Source organism: Balaenoptera physalus, assembly GCF_965194825.1.
Source record: "Balaenoptera physalus genome assembly, chromosome: 10".
NCBI classification, from domain to species: Eukaryota; Metazoa; Chordata; class Mammalia; order Artiodactyla; family Balaenopteridae; genus Balaenoptera; species Balaenoptera physalus.
Genome location: NC_138889.1, coordinates 92,495,216 through 92,503,158, shown reverse-complemented (window position 1 = coordinate 92,503,158; position 7,943 = coordinate 92,495,216). Strand labels below are relative to the sequence as shown.

The 7,943-nt window shown below is 34.8% G+C and overlaps 1 long non-coding RNA gene across 1 annotated transcript in view; it reads right to left on the bottom strand.

Moving 5' to 3' along the window:
- LOC309636909 overlaps window positions 1–7,556 on the bottom strand; it is a 28,916-nt gene extending 21,360 nt beyond the window's left edge. The window contains exon 1 of the long non-coding RNA XR_014250307.1: window positions 112–7,556. This is a non-coding gene — a long non-coding RNA (uncharacterized lncRNA). The remainder of the gene's footprint in view (window positions 1–111) is intronic.
- Between the last annotated feature and the right edge of the window lie 387 nt (window positions 7,557–7,943).

Sequence of the window (7,943 nt, the reverse complement as noted above, 5' to 3'; positions counted from 1 at the left end):
GGGCCCAGTTGCTCCGCAGCATGTGGGATCTTCCCAGACCAGTGCTCGAACCCGTGTCCCCTGCATTGGCAGGCAGATTCTCAACCACTGCGCCACCAGGAAAGCCCTTGCCTGCTTTTTGTTTTGCTCTGGTCTTTTCTCTCACTATATGCTATTACAGCACTTCTCTTTGTCGTACTGATGTGCCTGCATATTTTAGTCTTTGCTCTTTGTGATCATTTGTTTCTTTTAATCTGTTCTACACATAGAGAGCAGATTATCAATCTTGAAAGTATTGCCTATAATATATGATATTGATTCTGGATTTAAATATTCACATATAAATATGCCACTTGTTGCCATCTAATTTTGCAACAAGTATGCCTTTGATGCTGTTTTCTTTATGGTTCTCAGTTGTTACAGAGGTACTATTTGGTTTGAAAGGTTGGCACAGTAAAGGTGAGATATTTATTACTTATGCCATAACTGTAGTAAAATGGACTTATTTTTACCCATTATGTCATGTGTTGACACTAGGAGATATATCAAGTATCATCTCATTCAACTTCATTATTTTAGACATGAAGAAGTAGATAAGTTAATTGACTCATGCAAATTTATACAACTAGTTATGAGAATATATGAAAATTGTGCTAATAGATTTTAACTAATTCCAGGTAATTTTGTACTATCTTATATCTAATAACATTTTCTAGTGCCAGAAACCCTATTTAATGACAATTTATAATGGTATATCATGGTGATTAAAACATATTTCTAAAATTCCAAGGAAATACATTTGCAGTAACATGTAGCATTGATCAAGATAGCTATCAAAATAAATATGAAAGATGCGTTCTTTAAGTTTCTTTTATGGTTTTGTGGTCTTGGAAGGTTTTTTCTTGAGATTCTAGCATCAGGTCAGCCATGCTTTTCTATAGTAAATTGGTCATTCTCATTTCAAAGTCTATAAACACTTTCCAGGTGTTGGTTGTTCCGATGCATAAAAACTATGGGAAATGGAAAAAGAAGAAAGGCCCTTAAAAAGTTCATATTATATTTTTGACCCATGGGCTTAGCTCTTCAAAGCTTGAGTCCCTAAGAATATTTAAAGTATATTCCCTCAACTTATTGAGATTTCCGGTGGCTTCACTGCACTTTATATTTTTCCCGGATGTGTGTAGATCATAACAAAGTCAGGAAATGGAGATTGATTTCCTGCTCACTTTTCTTCATAGTATCCAAGCTGTGCTATTCTATTCTGTGGCAATTGTATGATTTGTAGTTAGTAATGTGTAAACTTTGGATTTAATACTTATCGGAACACTACTTCCATGTAAGTTCTGATAGGTGAGGGATATGAGCTAGGCAAGCAAACTTGGATTTGCAAACCAAATCATGGATTAGCAAATCACATTTTCTACAAAGGCAGCTGATCGCTTCATTGGCAGAGGAGAGTTTTTTTTTTTGAAAGGTAAAGTGTAGTGTGCCATTTTGAACCTTTTATGGGATTTTGAAACAATGTTGGCTTTTAAACATTTAAGGAAAAAGATACTCTATATTTTGGTTCACTATCATGGAGAAATTTTCCAGAAATCAAAGATAGCAGGACTCATTTGTAAGTTACAAGAGACTGACCAAAATGTTTCAGCATATATATAATAATTACTATCTAAAGAAAACCAGAGGTAAGCATATATTTGAGCTATTACCATATTATTCTGAAAATTAAGTAGTATAGAATTTATGGTTTTATTCAAAGAAAGGACAATTCAGACATCAGTCATATAGGCAGCATGAATGAACTCAGCAAGAGAGAGGAATGTAATGACTTCCAGCAATGGCCGTCATCATAACTTAACATTTGCATAACTTTAAAAATTCTATAGAGTGTGGGCTAGAATGATAATTCATAGTAGCTCTTACACTTTCCAAAATAAAGACCTGCATTATCACATTTGATCCACACAAGGATGCTGTATTGTCAAGCGACAGCTTTGTAGCTTCTTTTTTTTTTTTTTTTTAATTAATTAATTAATTTATGGCTGTGTTGGGTCTTCGTTTCTGTGCGAGGGCTTTCTCTAGTTGCGGCAAGTGGGGGCCGCTCTTCATCGCGGTGCGCGGCCTCCCCCATTATCGCGGCCTCTCTTGCTGCGGAACACAGGCTCCAGACGCGCAGGCTCAGTAATTGTGGCTCAAGGGCCTAGTTGCTCCGCGGCATGTGGGATCTTCCCAGACCAGGGCTCGAACCCATGTCCCCTGCATTGGCAGGCAGATTCTCAACCACTGCGCCGCCAGGGAAGCCCCTGTAGCTTCTTATTATCACCATTTTCAGGTAAAGAATACTCATCTGGAGCTAGTTAATGATAGAATTTGAACTTGAACCTGGGTCCAATAGCTCATGCTATTGTATTCTATTTCTCTATCTCAAGGGAGAATGGTAATTCTCTTCCAATAGTTCACATTAAATAATCAAGTTTAGTTCCATATATTTTTAATATTAGATATACATGCAAACATAAATACAAATTGATTTTTTTCAATAAACTAAATTTTAAAATAGCAGATATTTTCAAGGTCAAGGTTAAAAAGTATCAAATAGCACCAATAAGTCTTAACATTGAAAATCACAGTCCCTTGAAGCCCCACATGCTAGTTTTGTTCCTCAGAGGCAAATATTTTTAGCCATTTTAGTTTACCTTTCTATTCTCTCCCATTCCTTGCAAGGTGCATTTTCATCCAGATCATCTTCACTTACATTTGATTTGGATTGCTGCTTTTTAAATTTTTCTCTTAGCTCCACCCATTTCAGCATATGGGCCAGTAACACCCTAAGTCCTTAATCTAACTCAGGTTTCCAGCAAGCCAAATTCTAGCCTGTAGTATCCTCAGTACTTCAGGTTTCTACTTTGGTTAAAGAAAACATTTAGTCTTGTAAATGTTTTCATCATTTGTTAATCTGACTGTATAAGTAAGATTTATAACTCATGCTAAGTTCTTATGTACAAATTCTTTAAAGTCAACTTGAATAAACTTGTACTTATCATTGGAAGCAAGTGGGTCTAGAAATTCTGGTACTGAGTTCAGAAGTAAGGACTATACTTATGGTTCTTAGATGAAGTAGAATTCAAGGTGCTAAGAAACTTTTAAAAGAATTACAGCGTCCATAGGACAAATAACCCTGTGCTGGTCCCTTGTCCCTCTACTCTTTTTTCACACTCTTGCAAATCCCCACTGCAGAGAGCCACAGATATATCAGTACAAAGGCAAAAGGCTGCAAATACAGTAACCCCAACACACATTAAATCACACATTTTATCATATACTCTTATCACAAAAATCACCTATTTCAGTTATTTCAAAATCATTAAATTGCTTTGCATCTTAAAGGCATTTCTTCCTTCATCCCCCTTTTGATCATGAAAGTTCTCAAGATCCAGTCAAGACAGTTTTTCATTTTTTTCTCATTTCAGTCTCTAGTAGCAGTTAGAAACGCTTGGTCATACTTTGGAAGGTGTAGGCTAATATTGGAATAGGTTTATCAGTAGACATTAAAAGTGAAAAATGCAGGTGTGTTCAAAGTGAAAGCCAATTTCATTAAGATCATTATTAGCTAACATAGCTGGATATCCAGATATAGAGATGGAGAGACTAGGACAAAAGATAGGTGGCTTGTTCTAGGACACATATATAGCAATGTGCCGTGGAACCCTCTGATGTGTCTGTGAATCACTTGAAGGTGATTCATTTCTAGTAGTGAGTCCAGTGGGATTCACACCCTAAAAATGCAGGCTGGTCTAAAAATAAAAACACCAGTGTTTTGAACTCACAGTAGGTAAAGTTAGGAATATATGGATTGTATATGTTGGGAAGGGGTAATTTCCTCCTCTTTCCCTCTTGAAATCTTGTGGCTGAACTAGTAATAACATTGACACAAGACAGATTAATAGGAGAAAAAAAAACAGATTTTGATTCATGTGCATTGGGGGTGTCTCATGGAAGCAGGACCTAAGAAGTGGTCAAAGCAGGAAGCTTTTATAGTTTTTTAGAGAAAGAAAAAAAAACTTTTGTGACAAATTGACAGGACAAACTCAGGTTTTGGGTGCCCAATTAATGAAGAATCTAAACAGAGTTTGGCCTTGGGGTAGTAAATGAAAAAAGTAACAAGGCTTGTTAATACAGGCTCCTTGACCTGAATTCCCTATCTGGTGATAAGGATGTCTCTTTATGTCCTGGTACAGCTCACATGGAAGATTTAGTTCCTGTTTTCAGGGAGACAGAAGGGAGAGTGGGTGTCCATCTTGGGCTGACCATTTCTTAAGTAACTTTAATTTAAAATAATCAATATTACATTGAGGCACATTTTCAGGCAGCCCATCCTGAACCCCAACAGCTATCTCCATGGGAAAAAAATACACACATATTTCTCATATTTTTCATCTCATTTTTAGAAACCTCATAAAAATAATGGATATACAAAATCACCATTAGAAAAACACTACAGTAATAATTGTTGCAGGCAAGATTGATCTGGCAAGATCAATGCAGGAAAGATCTGTGAAAGCTCAAATCTACGGGTGAACATTCCAATAGAAAAGCACACTTGCGTGCTCTCATAGTATCTCCTCCAAGATATGTATTAATCACAAAGAAAACAAAATGGCAGCTTTATAGTAGCGAAAGCCAGCAATCATCATTTTTACCAAGTGATCGAGGTTAATATCAACAGTAGTAAGACATAGAGACGTTATGTGTCCCGTGATATGAGGCACTGAAAAGGGCGTTAACAAACACTTCCATGATATTCAATCTAATCATGAGAGTACCAGACACACTCACATTCTGTACAATACCTGACCAGAACTATTCAAAATGTGACAGTCTTGAAAGATATAAAGAACTGAGAATCTGTCATACAGTAGAGGAGACAGAGGAGACATGACAATTAAAAGCAATGTAGGATTCTCGGAAACAAAAAAGGACATTAGTAGATAAAACATAAATGTGAGTCTGACATTTGTAGAAAAGAACATTAGTAGAAAAGCTAGTAAAATGTGAATTGGAGCTGTAGTTTAATTAATATGATTGTACAAATATTGCTTTTATGGTTTCAATAACCACATTATAGTTATATATATTAATGTCAGGGATACTGGGAAAATGGTATATGGGAACTCTCGGTATGACCTTGTAGTGATCTGTAAGATTCAACAAATATAAAATTATTTCAAAATAAAAAGTGAAAAAGTCATATCCTAAATATTCATAAATAACACATAATGTTATGTTTTAATATATTCTTATACACTTTTCTATGGAGGGATATTTAAGGAAATATGGGAATTATAAATATACATCTCAATAAGTCACCACAAAGTGAGCACATCCATTCAACTACCATACACATCAAAAAATAGAACAATATCAGCCACCTATAAGTATGCCTTACAGCTCCTTCAAAAACTACTCCATCCCTTCTCCCCAGAGTAACCCCTATACTGTCTTCTAATAGCATAAAATAGTTTTGGCTTTAAATTTTATATAAGATAATATAACAAATTACAACCTGTTCAGTAATGAATGAGAGTTTTATTTGTCCTATATTCTCATCAACACTTGGTTTTGTCTTTTTAATTTTACCCCCCCCCCCTTTTTTTTTTTAAATCTCAGTGTTCCACATGGATTTATGATGTCTGTATAAAAACTTCAATGAAAAAAGGGAATTCATGTAAACACTTTTAAATGATTCAGCACATGGAGTGACTTTTATGTTAATCACATTCTAAAATCTCATTTACAGATCCCAGAGGAAGCCAGATCTTTCCCCAGAAGATTGATGTTACAAGATAAAGTGAAGCAATAACATTAAACACAACATGACTTGGAATTATTTAGGTGTTGCATGCTTTTACTTGATGGTAAAATTCTCTCACCCATTTATGTTCTGAACATGATACAAAACGCACAGAGAAAAGCAGAATATTCTACCATGATAGAAAGCATTAATAAGTCTTTTAAAGATACAAATATTTTGCACCCATTTTATTTTGATACTTGATTACCTTGATTGTTCCATGTATTATATTTTTCCAAATAGAAATAGAGAGAAATAGCCCTATTTATCAATGCCATGTATTGATAGTTCTGAAAAACTTTTATAAAACATTTAAAAATATTTATACATGACTTTAACATTCCTTTAATAACCCAATAAAGACTTCATGGATATATTACAAAGATTTGCTGTAAAACAGAACTATTCTTTTTGTAAACAAATTTGTCTGAGTTAGAGCAAGAACGACTGATAAAGAACAAGAAAAATGATATGGCACATTTAAGTAAATCTTCTCATACAATTTATATGTGTATTTTTAATTATTTTGCAACAATCTTATGAGATTATTTATTACATTCTCAGCTGTATATTCAGCCCCAGAGAGAGTTATACATGTCAATGTGTAATTTGATTCAATTATGTTTTATGAGTTCTTATAGCTCTATAATCAGAGTATATGGTCTATCATAGTGTATTTTATTGCCCACAAAAATAAAAGAGAAGGAAAGAAATCAAGTTGTTGTTGGGTCACCGTATAATTATGCACATTTTATAGCTGAGAAAACTGAAATTACAGGCAAAAGGCTATATGGCTATCATACAGCAAAGTTTCAGCTTGAAGTAAGCTCTTTTAATGAAAACGCATTAACATAGTATTTCCAATTGCTCATCACTACATTCATTCTGCAGAATACATTCTTATAGTTATATTCCCCTGGAAGTAATGAGAAATCACAGAATTGTGAACTTCATCAGACTTCTAAAACTGTGTTTCTTACTGTCTACTGTCTTCTCCTCCTTTTTCCTTCCCCCCATACTCCTCACCTTCCTTCCACCTCCCAGTTTTTCCTCTTCTTCCTCCTCAAGTCACTAGAGATAAGCATTTGAGGTAAGGTTGGCAGTCAGCAATTGTTTCAAGTATTTTCAGGATATGACTCTATTAGGGCTACCAAACCAGAAAAAAACTGGTATTTCTCTGCTCAGTCCCACAAGAAGATGCACAGAAATTTTGGTCCTATTCTAATCCTATTGCTGGTACAAGAGCCAACTCTATAGTGGTCTATGAGACAGGCGAGAGTTAAAATTGAACATGGTAAATCTGGCAGGGTTGTACTTGACCCTTCTATACGTACCTAGCTATTGGAATAAGATTTGGCTATTATTTGCCAACCCAAAACCAATGGTGGTATACCATCTTCTTGTTACTGCTGCTCCTGCCAATATTTCAGGTTTTTATCTCTGAAAATTTGACACCAAGAATTCACTTCCCTTCTCACCTGAACCATTTTATTCCCATGTATATGTGTGTTTGGTTTAATTTAATTTTAGTTTGACTTGTTTTTGAGAAAGGGGTTTTATGTATTTATTCGTTTTGTCAGTGAATGCCAGTATGTAAATAAAGATTAGGTTTGCCTGCATGTATTAGAAAACTCCAAAATAAACAAAATGAAATTTTATTTCTCTCTCATAGGTGATTGGCAATCAGGGATTGGCCTAGCAGCTCAACAATATCAACATTGACATTCCTTTTTAATATCATGCACTGCTACCCTGGAAGCTACCATGTGGCTAAATATGGCTTTGGAACTGATAGATAGCAAAAAGAATAAAGATGAGGAATCATGTGCTCTCTCTCTTTAAGGACTCATGTTGGAAATCACAAACAAACAAAACAACCTTCTGCTTATTTCATCTGCCAGAACATAATCACTAAGCCAAACTGAGCTCCAAGAGAGTATAGTAAAATAATCTCATAATTGATTCTACAATAGTCTATCAATTCAAATAGTAGCTGTAGTGGACAAAGTTTGTAATTATTTGTCTGTGTGTGTATAATTATAAATATATGTATATATACACGTATGTGTGTGTGTGTATATATATATATATATTCCAAAATGGAAATAAG